Source organism: Mustela nigripes, chromosome 12 (assembly GCF_022355385.1).
Source record: "Mustela nigripes isolate SB6536 chromosome 12, MUSNIG.SB6536, whole genome shotgun sequence".
Classification (NCBI taxonomy): Eukaryota; Metazoa; Chordata; class Mammalia; order Carnivora; family Mustelidae; genus Mustela; species Mustela nigripes.
Genome location: NC_081568.1, coordinates 20,045,845 through 20,060,522, shown reverse-complemented (window position 1 = coordinate 20,060,522; position 14,678 = coordinate 20,045,845).

The window sequence follows — 14,678 nt, the reverse complement described above, 5'->3', positions numbered from 1 at the left end:
TCTTGAAATAGCTTTTGTTTTTCCCTACAAGCATTGCCTGAGTCAAACAATTAAAAAAACAACACAAAAACACTAAAATTTTAGAAGTGGCCATAAATATAAATATCTTGTCTAATAAATTTCAAGTAGAACACAAGTAATTTGCTTTTCTTTGATGAAATTATATGTATTTAACTTAGTTTGATCAACATTTCTTGAAAGTCATAATGTGCATAAAAAAATAAGAAAAAAAATCCACACTTCTCATGTGTTTTGAGAAGAATGGATTTTTGAGGAAAATCAAAATATATTAACTCTATGGCACATAATACTTAGGAAGGTAAAGTTGCTTCCTTTAACTTGAAAAAAAGTTTTGTTGGTTTACTAAGTAGGAAAAACTCAGTGGGGAAGAATCATTAAATGGGTTATTTTTCCTACTTTCAGAAGCTCACTTGGTCAGTGATCTATACCTTATATCAATGATATACCTTATCTTTGCCAGCTAACAGAATAGTCACTTTTTATTTTCAAGGATTAGAAAGTTCAACCCAAATTAAATTTAAAAATTGATCCTATTTTTATTCACAGCTACTACATTCCTGCTCAAACACAAATCTCTCCCAAGGGCAGTGACCTCCATTGAAATGGAAATTTTTGTTTTCTCACTTTCTTCATTTGTTCAAAACCTACTACAATCTTTGTGTGAATCACTTGTTATTTAGCAGAAAAAGAATAAGAAAAACAAACACACACACAAAAAAAACAAAGGCAAAACCTTACCAGTCTTGACATAATTATCAAAAATTATCACTTATTAAAATATAACTAAACCAGAGCTCATATTTTTGTCAGTTTATGAGAAATGGTAAAATAAGTTAATATCATTGCAAACAGTAATAGTTATTGTGTTTAAAGGGAAAAATATCATGCTTTCCACAATTTCAGGTAAACCAACATACAAAGAAATTCTTGTCATGAAAGAGGTGAGAAAAAAAATTCAACTGACAATAATTTAATAAAATTTTGTTGCAGGCACTTTTATCATTTTGTTTTGAAAAATACATATTTCATTTAACAGTATTTGAGGTTATTTTTTCCCAGTCAAAATAACATAAAATAGAAATGTACTCTTATGTTTGAAGTTGGCCATATTATTCTGAGAAAAATTTTAAATATACTTTAGCAACTGGATTATATATGACTAAAGAGCCAGAATACATATGCTTTGAAATGTGTTGAGTGAACGATATGATTACTGGTATATAAACTCTGGACTCATACCACTATTACATATGGTACATGATTTTTTTTTTTCCCCTATAATCATTTAAATAGTGCAAGGTTGATTCCTATTTACATTTCTTTTTTGAAAATATGTAAATGGAAGTGAATGAATATTATTTTAAATTCAAAGTAAATTAAGTTATTACTTTTTGATAGAGAAACATACCCAATTTTAGATTCTTGTGGACATTATAATCACATATTAAAATTTCTATCTTACTTTCATTCAACAAAAAATTATATATTTCTATTATTTACATGAATGTATGGCACTACTTTAAAAAAAAGCCAGAAAAATGAAACATACACAAAAAACATTAGATTTGAAGTGAAGAACAAAACAACAAATTTAGAAGCAACGAACCCCTTTTCTTCTGAAAGAACATTCTTTATAAAACCAGACTTACCCTGTTTCTTCAGCTGAGTTCTGCTACTGTGCTGGTTTTCAGATACATTAGTGGTTTGAATATTACATATACATGAACCATCCTCAAATGACAATCTTGATAGTAAAAGTTACCATTTTTGCTCTTTAATTTTGCTGGTTGACCATGACTGGGTCTCTAGACAATTTTTTTTTCTAGAAATAACTATCCAATGGTTTGATTATTAGATAACATTTTTTTTGGTGATATTTGGGCAGTTTTCTCTTAATTTATTGATGCCAGGAATCTTCCTTCTCCCTGATCTTAAACTGATGTTCATCTCTTCTAGGAAACCCACCTAGAAAAACCAGGTAGAGTACCTGATTACAGTAATCAATCAGTGGGAAAAGAAGGTAAGCATAAAATCCTCATGTTTTAGCCTCTTTTTTCTTTCACATCTCCTTTTTTTATATCTCTTTTTCATTTCTCTTCTACCCCACTATTTATCAAATCATTTTTGCAGTTATTATGCAATACCAATTATAAAAACAGCCATATTTACCTGTGTGAAAATCATATTTACATGTTATAAAATCAGTCTGATTCAATTCAACAAATACTGTGTGCTATATGCTTAATACTATATACTTAATTGTTACATTCCCAGATAATCTGTCTATATATCCTCAGACTGTATTAGGTTCCCTATTCCTAGCTACTCAGAAAGGAATTCCGTTAGATTTAACATTTACTCTACACTTCTTAAACACAGATAACTATTTTACATGTCTTTTGTACAGCATCGCATTTAAACCTCATAGCAACCCTTTAGAGAGATACAATATTTGTTGAAAATTGAAATGCACGGATATATTTATTTAATAGCTGCTAATAGCTGTTGTGTGTAGTTTACTAAAAATAATAAATATTTTCACAAATAATAAACAGAAAGACCTGTCTCTTGTTAAAAATAAAAGAAAACAAATAATTAAAACAGACATTACTCCAAAGAAGACTTATAGATGAGCAACAGGCACATGAAATTATGGTCAACATCATTCATCATCAGGGAAATGGAAATCAGAGCAACAATGAGATACTCCTCACAAGGGCCAGATATTTAAAATAAAAAATCCAAGAAAACAAGTTTTGGCGAGGATATGGGAAGAGAGGAACTCTCACACTATTGGAAATGCAAGCCGGTAGAGCCACTGTGTAAAACAGTATGGAGGGTTCTGAAATGTTAAAAATAGAAGTACTCTACAATTAGTAATCACGTGACTAGGTATTTACCCCCAAAATAGAAAAACACAAATTCAAAGGGCTACATGCACCCTTTTGTTTATTGCAACATTATTTACAATAACCAAATTGTGGAAGCTGCCCAAGTGTCCATCCACAGGTGGATGGATAAAGAAGATATTTCATACATAGACAGATAGATAGATATACACACATTTTCAGCCATAAAAATCAATGATATTTGCAACAACATGGATGGAGCTAAGTGCAGTACGTCAGTCAGAGAAAGACAAATACCATATGATTTCACTCCATACATGGAATTCAAGAAATAAAACAAATGAAGAAAGCAAAAAAAAAAAAAAAAAAAAGAAAGAAAGAAAGAAAGAAAGAAAATGAAAAAGTAAGAGAAAGACAGACTAAGAAACAGACTCTTAACTACAGTAAACAGATGGTTACTAGAGGGGAGGTGGGTGAGGGATGGGTGAAATAGGTAATTAAAGAGTTATACTTAAAATGATGAGCACTGGGAAGTATATAGAATTGTGGAATTTCTATATTGTACACCTGAAGCTAATAGAACACAGTATGTTAACTATACTGGAATTAAATAAATGAAACAAAACAAAAAGTGATAGAGTAGCAATTAGCTAGATATGAGCAGGAAACGGAACTAGAGTACTGTTGAGAAAGACAGAAACCACCACCCACCTCCAGAACACAACCAGCTGGGAAAAAACCCAGGAAACATGCAAGCACTCTTCCATATAACTGCTGCCCTAAAGTAATCTATAGCTTCATTATAATTACATTTACACTGGGGTTGTGAGCTTCCTTGCAGGGGGTCAGGGCTGCCATGACAGCTCTGACAAGAACCATATAGGAGACCTCCCCATCTGAGAAGGAATCTTTGAGATGACTAGAGGCCACACCAGTCACAGACAGTGCTGGCTATGACTCGTGACTCATTCAAGTATAGAAAACAAAACCTCAATCCTGGGTGCAGTTGCAACCTCTGGGCCTGTCTGTTCTCCCACCTTAAGAGTGCACTTGCCCTTTGACGGCTACTACTAAATGCTTGTTTGCTAAAGAGTTTGGCTCTGAATGTTTTCTTGGTCAAACTCAAGAACCCAGGTTGAGGAACAGGACTTACTGCTAAGAAAAGAGACAAAATACGGCCTTGATAGTAGTTAAAGCAGTAAAAGTGGATTTGAATCAGGAACTCTTGCAGGTAGGGGGAAGGATACCTCAGTATAAAATAGGGCTCCATTCTGAATACAAAAAAGAATGGGGATTTATAGCCAAGGGTGACCGAAGCACTTAGTGGATGGAAAATTACCAAGAGACTAGGGCTATTCTTGTTATAAGCTGACCTAATAGGATTCTTGCTAAGAAGAGGCTAGGATGATCAGCTATTACCCGAGGGATGGATGAGGGATGAGAGATTTGGCCAGATATTTAGGGTGATCAGATATCTAGGGTGGAGATTTTTCTCTAACCTTATTAACAAGATTCTTGCTAAAACAGGACTCTGCAAGAACAGAGACAGAAGCCCAATATTCGACCCACTGGGAACAGAGGGCTCAGAGGAGGAAGGGTAAAGTTTGGTCAAGAAAAAACTCTTTGTTAACCCTGAAAATCATTCATCCCTGTAAGGAAAATGTCTCATTATAATAATGTTCGAAATGGCTTCAGAAAATTTGTTTTATCACAATCTTAATGCTCCAGTCAATGAATGGCCCCAAAAGACTCCTTAATAATGGCAAAAATGTCTACACATTTATCTGACATTTACTTTCAGGTCAAAAGTCCATTTGGATCTTTCTAAGTGATGTACTAATAGAGAGACCGTAGTCAGATCAATTTAACAGAGGGCTGGGATTAGACTCATTTACAATTGTTTTTTTCATTATATTTGGAAGAAACATACATGTAATGCACTTGCATTTTCAACCCTATGGTGAAATAAAGGGATTGAGAGAGTAAGCAGTGACTTTTTCATGAGGCAAAGGCTTCTTTTATTCTCCAGTGTAAACCTAATGAGAGAATCACTTTCTGTGCAGTACAGTGAACTGAAGGTCATCATCAATTCTGTTTACTCCTGTTGCAAGTGACTCCACTGCTTGTAAATAATTCATGATACTATGTTATAAATAACATTTTATGTAAAAGAAAACCATGCCTGGATTTACTAAGTGTTTCTTTAATCTTTAGAAATATATCAACTCAAATAGCTTCCACCTTTGTATACAGCCTTAGTTTAGTCTCATAAAAATGGCTTTCTGAATCTTCACTGTGAAAAACATGGGATGTCTAGTTATGGAAGTATAGAGATCTTGTTGCATAAAGGTAAAGTGGTAGGAATTCTGGCTTATTATTTTCAAGACACTGCAAAGAGAGGCAATAAAATGCATGGAATATTTATCTGAATAACAGGAATACTCAGGGCCATGAGTCATGAAAAAATAGATTTTAGGCTAAATTTCATAAAATAAAGATTTAGGCAGAAGCAAACCCTCACAAACTCCCACACTCCCCAAAAATCTTGATATTATTTTTCCTTTGAAAAAATAGTAAGTGGACACCTGAGTGGCTCAAAAGTTAAGCAACTGCCTTTGGCTCAGGTCATGATCCTGGAGTCTCTGTATCAAGTACAGCATTAGGCTCCCTGTTGGGTGGGAAGTTTGCTTCTCCCTCTGACCCCATCTCATGCTCTCTCTCTCTTTATCTCAAATAAATAAATAATATATTTTTAAAAAGGAAATAATAATAAGCAAAAAAGGTTTTGAAAAAAAAGTTTTATTTTGCTTTTTTTTCTATTAAAATGAACTTCTCAAGGGGTTTCTAAAATTTACAGAGTAAAACATTTTTCCATAAAAGTCATTTCCACTTTTATTAGATAAATATAACCACTGAATTTATAAATAATGAAGTAGAAAATATAAATATTTTCACAACTCAAAAATTATTTTGGAAATATTCTAAAAATATTGTTCAAAATATTTTGCTTATTGGTATTCATTTCCCTGGTTTCTCTCAATTAGGCCTTACTTAAAACTTCATGACAGTTCAGAGTTACCTAGGAAAAAATGATATTTAAAGAAATAGTTGCACTTGACAGCACATGAACTTTTTATGTTTTATTATATATTTTCTTTTAAATTTTAGATGTGTAAATACATGTCTCACAGAATTTTGGGTGATTATGTTGTATCAATTTGGATTTAAGAATTGTAACCAATATACCACTCTCTTGGGGGATGTAGATAATGGAGGGATCTATGCATGTATGGGAGAAGGAGATATATAGGAAATCTTCATAACCTTCCTCTCAATTGTTCTATAATTCAAAAATGTTCTAGAAAAAGTTCAAAAAATAATTAAGTTTTGAGATATTTTAGAATATGGATAACTCTGAAAATGTTCTAAGTAAAGAAAAACAAGAAAGAAAGAAAAAAGATAAATCACAAAATTCCACATATTATATGATGCCATTTATATGAAAATATCTGTATAGAGATAATTGATTAGTGGTTGCTTAAGATTACAGGGAAGGGAGTAGAAAGCGTGATGGCTGAAGGTGATAAAGATTTTCTTTTTTCTTTTTTTTTTTTTAGGTAATAAAAATATTCTAAAAATGACTGTGGTAGTAACTGCACACATCTGTGAATATGCCAAAAACCATTAATCATATTCTCTTTTTATTGGGATGTAAACTGACACATAACATCGTGTAAGTTTAAGGTGTGAAACATGTTGATTTGATACACACACATATATTGCAATATGGTTACTATCAGTGTTAATTAATACCTCCCATTATCTTACATAATTATTTCTTCTCAGTGGTGATAGCATTTAAGATCAAGTCTCTTTTCAGTTTTCAAGTACATAATACATATTTTTTACTACCATATTCTGTTGTTCACAATGCTGTGCATTTGATCCCCAGAATTTATTAATGTACAAAATGCAAGCTTGTATTCTCTGATCATCATCTCCCCAATTGTCCCACATCCTAAACCTTGGCAACCACCCTTCTATTGTTTGGTTCTATGAATTTGACTTTTGTAGATTCCACATAAAAGTGAAATCATAAGGTATTTGTCTTTCTCTGTCTGATTTATCTAACTTAGCATAACGCCCTCAAAAGTTACCTATATTGTTCTGCAATTATCAGGGTCTCTTTCTTTCTCAGGACTAAATATTTACACACATGGTGATACTGAGCATTTTTTCATGTAACTGCTAGACATTTGTATGTCTCTTTTGGAAAATGTCTAACTGGTCCCTCTGCCTTTGTGTGAACTGTACAGTGATTTCTTTCTTGATAAAATTATTTCAAACAATGGAAAGAAATGTGAGTTTTATAAGATGTAAGAATGTGCATATGTATCTGGGTCTCTCTGTATCTTACTATCATCCACTTACTTACATTTGTATTTATATTTTCATATATGTCTATTTCTTTAATATCTAACTACTTATCTATCATCTGTTATATATCTACCTACCTCTTTATTATCTGTTTTAAATTTTAACTTTAAATGCTTTGCCAGGCATTCTTTTTTTTTTGTTTTTTTCTTTATGGAGTACTTTATACTCAGGATATATACATTAGTATTTAATTTATTAAAATTTTGTCTTTTTATTTACTGATGTTGTTTGCAATACCAGCACTAAGTAAAGCAGAATTTCATTACAATTTATTAATCAGCAGGTAAAGAAAATTATTATTAACAACATACAATGCAGTCTAATAATTGACATTGAAGGCAAAATGGGCTACAATGAATGAAATATCCTTGAAAAAAGCTATTGTATCTGTATGTGCTTCTCAATTATTAAATATATTTTTATGCTTATGAATTATTTATTTAAGCATATGAATTGACACTATTTAGTCTTTCTTAGTATGTTTTGTTGGCTTGATTAAGCACTCAGAAAAATTACAGCTTTGTGAACTCTTATATTTTGCTGTGTCTGTGTACAAGTGTACAAGAGAGATACAAAGAAGGCTTATATAAAATTCTGTCACTGCTAGTTCTTAATGATATGACCTTAAGAAACGGAGTTATTTTATTTTTGTATGAAATGAGAATAGGTTTATGGTATGAAATTCAACCAGATTTTGTACGTAAGCATGTTGTAAACTGCCTTCCAAAAGTTAAGTAATGAATATTATTACAAAGATATAAATACAGGTAGCATTTGCAAAGAAAATGCAATTATTTATATACACACATATACTACATATTTATACATTTGTCTATCATAGGCAAATATCTCTATTTTATATAAGATATATACTGGTATTTTCTCCTTTTAATAATTATTAATTAAAAATAATTATTAATTAATTCTTTTCAGATTTGAAGAGTTGTATGTTTACCTTTTATCACATACTAATTGACAGATTTTTAAAATTATTATCAGTACTTTTTGACATGTACATGATTGGATGTTATGTAGTTGGACAAACTTTATGAAACACTGAAGCTTTTATGCATAATTATAAGTTTCAAACTATTTTTAAGATGTAACCATGAGTAAAATATGATTGTATGTAGAAATTCTATCAGCTGTCCTCATTACACTATTGGTTTTCTTTTAAAGAACTTCTTTGTCTATTTGGAATATGTGTATTAAATATATATCATTTAATATGTTTAATGTAGAAATATATTTTCATATATTATTCATTTCGTATCTTATTTCTCTGTAATTACTGAATTTCTGAATAGTCCTTATTTTCATCTGACTGTAATAAAATATTTAATCACAAATGTATTTTATTGTGTAACATGTACCTAGGAGAATTTATAATCCACATTTTTATTATTGACTCCCTAAGCCTTTTTGCTTTTGGAATGTTTTAATTGCATCATCCTGTCTTTTATTTTATTTTTATTTCTTTATTTTAAAGATTTTATTTATTTATTTGACAGCAGAGATCACAAGTAGGCAGAGAGGCAGGCAGAGAGAGCGAGAAGGGGAGAAGCAGGCACCCCAGTGAGCAGACAGCCGGATGCAGGGCTCGATCCCAGGGCAGGACCTGGGATCATGACCGGAGCTGAAGGCAGTGGCTTAACCCACTTAGCCACCCAGGCACCCCCATCCTGTCTTTTATTTCATATTTATGATCTACCATATTCTGTTGTTAAGCACAACCCATTTTATTTAAAATGTGTGCATTATTTTAAGGTAATTTTGGTGAAAATTTGAGAATTTGTATTTCCCCTACAATACTTATTTTACTTAAATATATAAATAACTTTTTAAAAATTCTACATTTTAAGTTTTTTGCAAATATTTTGGTGATTTAGAAAGAACAAAGTGGTATTTTTAAAATACCATAATAAAATTAATAACCTACACAACTCTATTGCCTACAAAAGGATCCTGCTAACTCAGCCTGTTATATATAATTTGGGTGAATGTTTGTTCTTTAAATAATTTCTGTAAAAACAGAATAATTCTCAGTACCCACAAAACCCATAGAAAAATAAAAACCCACAAAACATTTTTAAACACAAGTTCCCACATAAAGTTTGAACGTTACACATTTAGTCATTTAATTATCCTTCTTGACATAATAGGTAGGTATATTGAGGTGCCTGGGTGGCTCAGTGGGTTAAGCTCTGCCTTTGCCTCAGGTCATGATCTCAGGGTCCTGGGATCGAGCCCCGCATTGGGCTCTCCACTCAGCTGGGAGCTTCTCCCTCTCTCTCTGCCTGCCTCTCTGCCTACTTGTGATCTCTCTCTCTCTCTCTCTGCCAAATAAATAAATAAAATCCTTAAAAAATTAGTAAAAGGTAGGTATATTCAGATCATTGCAAGCAACAGGCTTATTATATATCTAAAAGTTACATAGCCTGAAGTTATTTAATACACATGAATTGAAATTTTCCTTCATGTTTTAAATTGAGATTATTTTGATGAAAAAACAACTGGTGCACAAATTTGTTTACATTTTTTTGTTCAGCTAAACATTAAATACTATTAGTACCTTAATATTGCTATTATTGATTTCAAATGCCAATAAGCTAATATCTTCAAAATCTTCTATTTGTCCCAAAGCAGAATACTTAGTGCTTATTGAAGGATTACCTGCCGGTAATGAACAGAAATATTTTCTCGCATTCAGAAGCTTAGGTCTAATAATGATAGGGCTGTACCTCAAAAAAGCAATGAGAGGTAGGAGAAAAGATGAAAGGCATATGCAAAGCTTCAATTTTTTTTCCTCCTTTAATTTTAGTGCTTTAATGCTGATCCTCAAAGAAATTGTCATATCTCATTAAGGAGTATTAGTGAAGGTGTATTGAAAAACAGTGTAATTGGGAAAACATTTGAGTGAACCTCTGACATTTAAAAACATTCTAATTCGGTAAAGGATGTCGGGAAACCTTGGATCTAGTCATGTTCTGCCCCTAATTATCTGTTAGAAGAAGAGTTTTACTTGTGATTTTTTTTTTCCTCTGACATATTCTTCTATTCGGTTTCTTAATTGCAGGCTGCAGCACACTAGGACAAATATGCATAACAAAGCTAGTATCTGTCACAGGAACTAGAGAGTAGAGATTACTTTGCTAGTAGAATTGTGGGATATGGGAACAGGATCAAAGTAAAGAAGATTTTCCTAAACATGGGCAAGTCAAGATGCTCACTGAGGTTTTTTTTCAGAAAAAATTGCTTTCTAGCTTCCCTAAGAACACCTCTTTCACAGTCACTTATACCTTTTAGTGATGAAAATTCATGAAAGATCATATATCTGTCCCACAAGTCAGTCAATCTATTTATTATGTATTATTAAATAATTTATTTATTTACTTTATTATTTCTACCATGGAAATCTGCAATTTTTAAATTTATTTTTAATTTTTTAAATTAAAAAAGTATATTCAGTTAGTCAACATAAAGTACATTTGAAATGACAAACTAAAGAATTTCTGTTAAGGAAATGATATAGAAACATTTATATTTGTAATCTTATCTTTTTGCTTTTATTTCAAAATTGATTAGAAAAGAAGCCTAATCAAGAAAGTCTTGAAAATATTGGCAACTTCTCAAATAAGAAATATTGCCCTGCCTTATTAACTAAGGATAAGAAACAGTATGAAATCCCCACACTGATGAATTATAATGTAGGTAGAGCCTGCTGAATTCTTTGAGTGCATGAAAGAGAAAAACGTCATATAATTTAGTTGAGGAATCCTAGATAAATATTAAATAATTTGGATTTTTACATATGCTTATCTAGGTGCAAAATATCTGATATATCTATATGTGAATTGGAATTTCTACTTAACTAATATTTATGGGAATAAATGACAATAGTATCCTCATACTTAGGGCTCAAGATCTGATATACTGTGATAATTTTATAGCCTTCTAAGCTAATACTTATGTATTCTTTACATTAAAGGTCTCTTTTGTGAACATTCAGATATGTATATTTAGATCAATATTACAATGATATCATTAACTCATTGGTGATATTATATTCCGAATATTAAAACTTTGCAGCAAATACATGTAGGTTAACCTAAATAACTTATAAAGTAGAAAATCATGCCACACAAAATTCTGATAAAGTTTTGCATATTATGTTTGTTTTATTGAGTAACTTGTGTTTTAATGATTTAGCTACATATGCTGCATTCTAGGTAAAACAATGGGTTTACATTTTACTGACCAAAATGTAACTGAATATTGTATCAAGCACTATGAGACCTTTTCCTTTTTTTATATAAATTAAGAAAGAATACTCTGTTCAGATTTACTAAATTTATTATGGCCATCACCAACTTTTTCTCTTTATTTGAATCTATTTCTGTTTTGTTATTGTTCTTCCTGTTCATTTTTAGAGTACACATGTAAGTAAAATAATACAGTATTTGTCTTTCCCTGTCTGACTTACTACACTTAGATAATACCCTCTAAATCTATCCATGTTGAAAATGGTAAGATCACTTTTTATAGTTAAACAATATCCCATTGTGTATGTGGGTCCGTGCGCGCGTGCACACACACACACATCTATTTTGTAAAAATTATTTTATTTATTTATTTTTTTGACAGAGAGAGAGAGAGAGAGAGAGAGATCACAAGTAGGCAGACAGGCAGGCAGCGAGAGAGGGGGAAGCAGGCGCCCCGCTGAGCAGAGAGCCCGACGTGGGGTTTGATCCCAAGACCCTGAGATCATGACCTAAGCTGGAGGCAGAGACTTAATCCAGTGAGCATCCAGGAGCCCCATCTTCTTTATCCATTTATGTATTAATGGACACTTGGGTTCCTTCCAAATCTTGGCTATTATCAATAATGTTTCAATAATGCTTCATAGGGTGCACATTTTTTTGAATTAGTGTTTTCATTTTCTTTGGGTAAATATCCAGTAGTGGAATTACTGGATCATATAGTATTCTCATTTTTTAATTTTTTGAAGAATCTCCACACTGTTTTCCACAGTCGCTGCAACAAATTATATTCCCACCAATAGCACATGAGGACTTATTTTTCTTCATATTGTCATCAACACTTGTTATTACTTGTTTTTTTTGAGTCTAGCCATTCTGACTATTCAGGTCCTCTGCCCTTTTTTCAATTGGATTTCCTGGTGTTAAGTTGTGGAAGTTCTTTATGCATTTTGGATATTAACTCTTATTGGATATATCACTTGCACATATCTTCTTCAAACAAAAAGGTTGATTTTGTTTTGTTGATGTTTTCCTTTGATGTGCAAAGGATTTTTAGTTTGGTGTAGTTCCAACAACCTATTTTTGCTTTTGTTTCTCTTGCCTGAGAAGACATATATCTAGAAAAATATTGCTAAGACCAATGTCAAAGAGATTACGGTCTATATTTACATCTAGGAGTTTTAAGTTTTCAGGTCTCACATTTCAGTCTTTAATCCATTTTGAATTTATTTTTTGTATGGTGTAAGAAAGTGGTCCGGTTTCATTCTTTGGGAGGTAGCTGTCTAATTTCCCCAGCATTATTTATTGAAGAGACTGCATATTTTCACTATTGCATATTCTTGCCACCCTTGTTTTGTAGATTAATTCATTATATAAGTGTGGCTTTATTTCTCTGTTTTCCATCCTGTGCCATTGACCTATGTGTCTATTTTATGATAGTTCTGTGCTGTTTAGATTACCACAGCTTTGTATTACTTATATATATATATGAAAAATTATGTATTTTATATATATAATTAAATCCATATATTATATAATTATGTAATATATACATTATTGTTTGAAACTTATACTAAACCTCTAGCCTTGTCCTTCTTTATGAAGATTGTTTTGACCATTCAGGGACTTTTGTGGTCACAAATTTATTTTTACATAAATTGCAATCTCTGGGGTTGTAAAATATGATGAACCTGGTTAAAAGCTACATGTATCTTCCTTTATCTTACTAGACGCTTTAAGAAGACCAATAGTAATGAATTTAATTTTGTATAATTGATCACACGGCTTTTTTTTTCTTCTATCTCATCTCTTGTGTTGAAGAGGCTAGTTCTCTACAGAACATCAGGAAATAGAAATATTAGATATATTATTCTTGAGGTACAGAATTGTCTACACCTTGAAATGTTAAAGGTTTTTAAAATATTCATTTTAATCTACTAAGCAGATAATTTCACCAGAATCATTATTCTATATTTTTTTATCAAATAATGTTATATAATCTTTACAGAGCACTTACAATACACTAGTCACAATCTAGTGCTTTGCATCAAGTACCTCTTTTAATCAGCATAATAAATTAAATGACAGATGTTACTATTACTCATTTTATTTATGAAAAAAATAACATGTGGAACAGTAAGTTGATTTGCCAAAATTTGACTCAGCTAGACCATGGCAGAGTTAAAATATAGATCTGAATTATTTTACTATTGTACATGGGACTCAACCGATTTGCCTTAGCCTGAACCTTTGGTTCTTACCATCATGGCCATACAATATTTCTTTTATAAGAGTTCATGGATGATGAGAACAGACCAGAGCCAAGCCCTGAAATCCCATTTGTCCTGCATAAGGAGTCAATCAGTTTTTAATGGCTTTTAGTAGAAGATTTTTCTATTATCCCCATCTAAATGGTCTTTCTTGCTTTTACTTTTTGCACTCTGCATTTTAGTTTAATTACATTTAAAAATATTTGAATAAGCTTCACATTTTAGGATAGTTTTAGATAAACAGAAGATGGCAGAGATAGTTCAGAGAGTTCTTACATCCTTCATATTCAGTTTCACCTACTGTTAACATTTTACATTGCTATAGTACATTTATCACATAATGGAAAGCTAGTGATACAATGTTATTAACTATTTCATATGTTATTCAGATTTCCTCAGCTTTACCTAATAACACCTTTCTGCTTCAGGATCACATCAAGAATACTATTATATTTGCAGAAGGGAGGGAGATGGGGGGATGGGGTAGCTGGGTGATGGGTATTAAGGAGGACGTGTTGTGATAAGCTCTGGTATTATACACAACTAATGAATCGTTGAATAGTACATCAAAAACTCATGATGTATTATATGTTGGCTAACAGAACATAATAAAAAATGGGTACTATTACATTTAGTAGTCATATCTCCTTAAACTATTTTTGGCTATGGCAGTTTCTCAATCTTTCCTTGTTTTTTAATGACTTTACCAGTTTTGAGGAGTTCTGGTCAGATTTATTGTAGAATATCCTTCAATTCAATTTTTCCTGATGTTTCCCTTGGGGTTATGATTTTGGGAAAAGAGGGCCACAGAGGTTAAGTGTGATAGATTCCTTCATGATAGC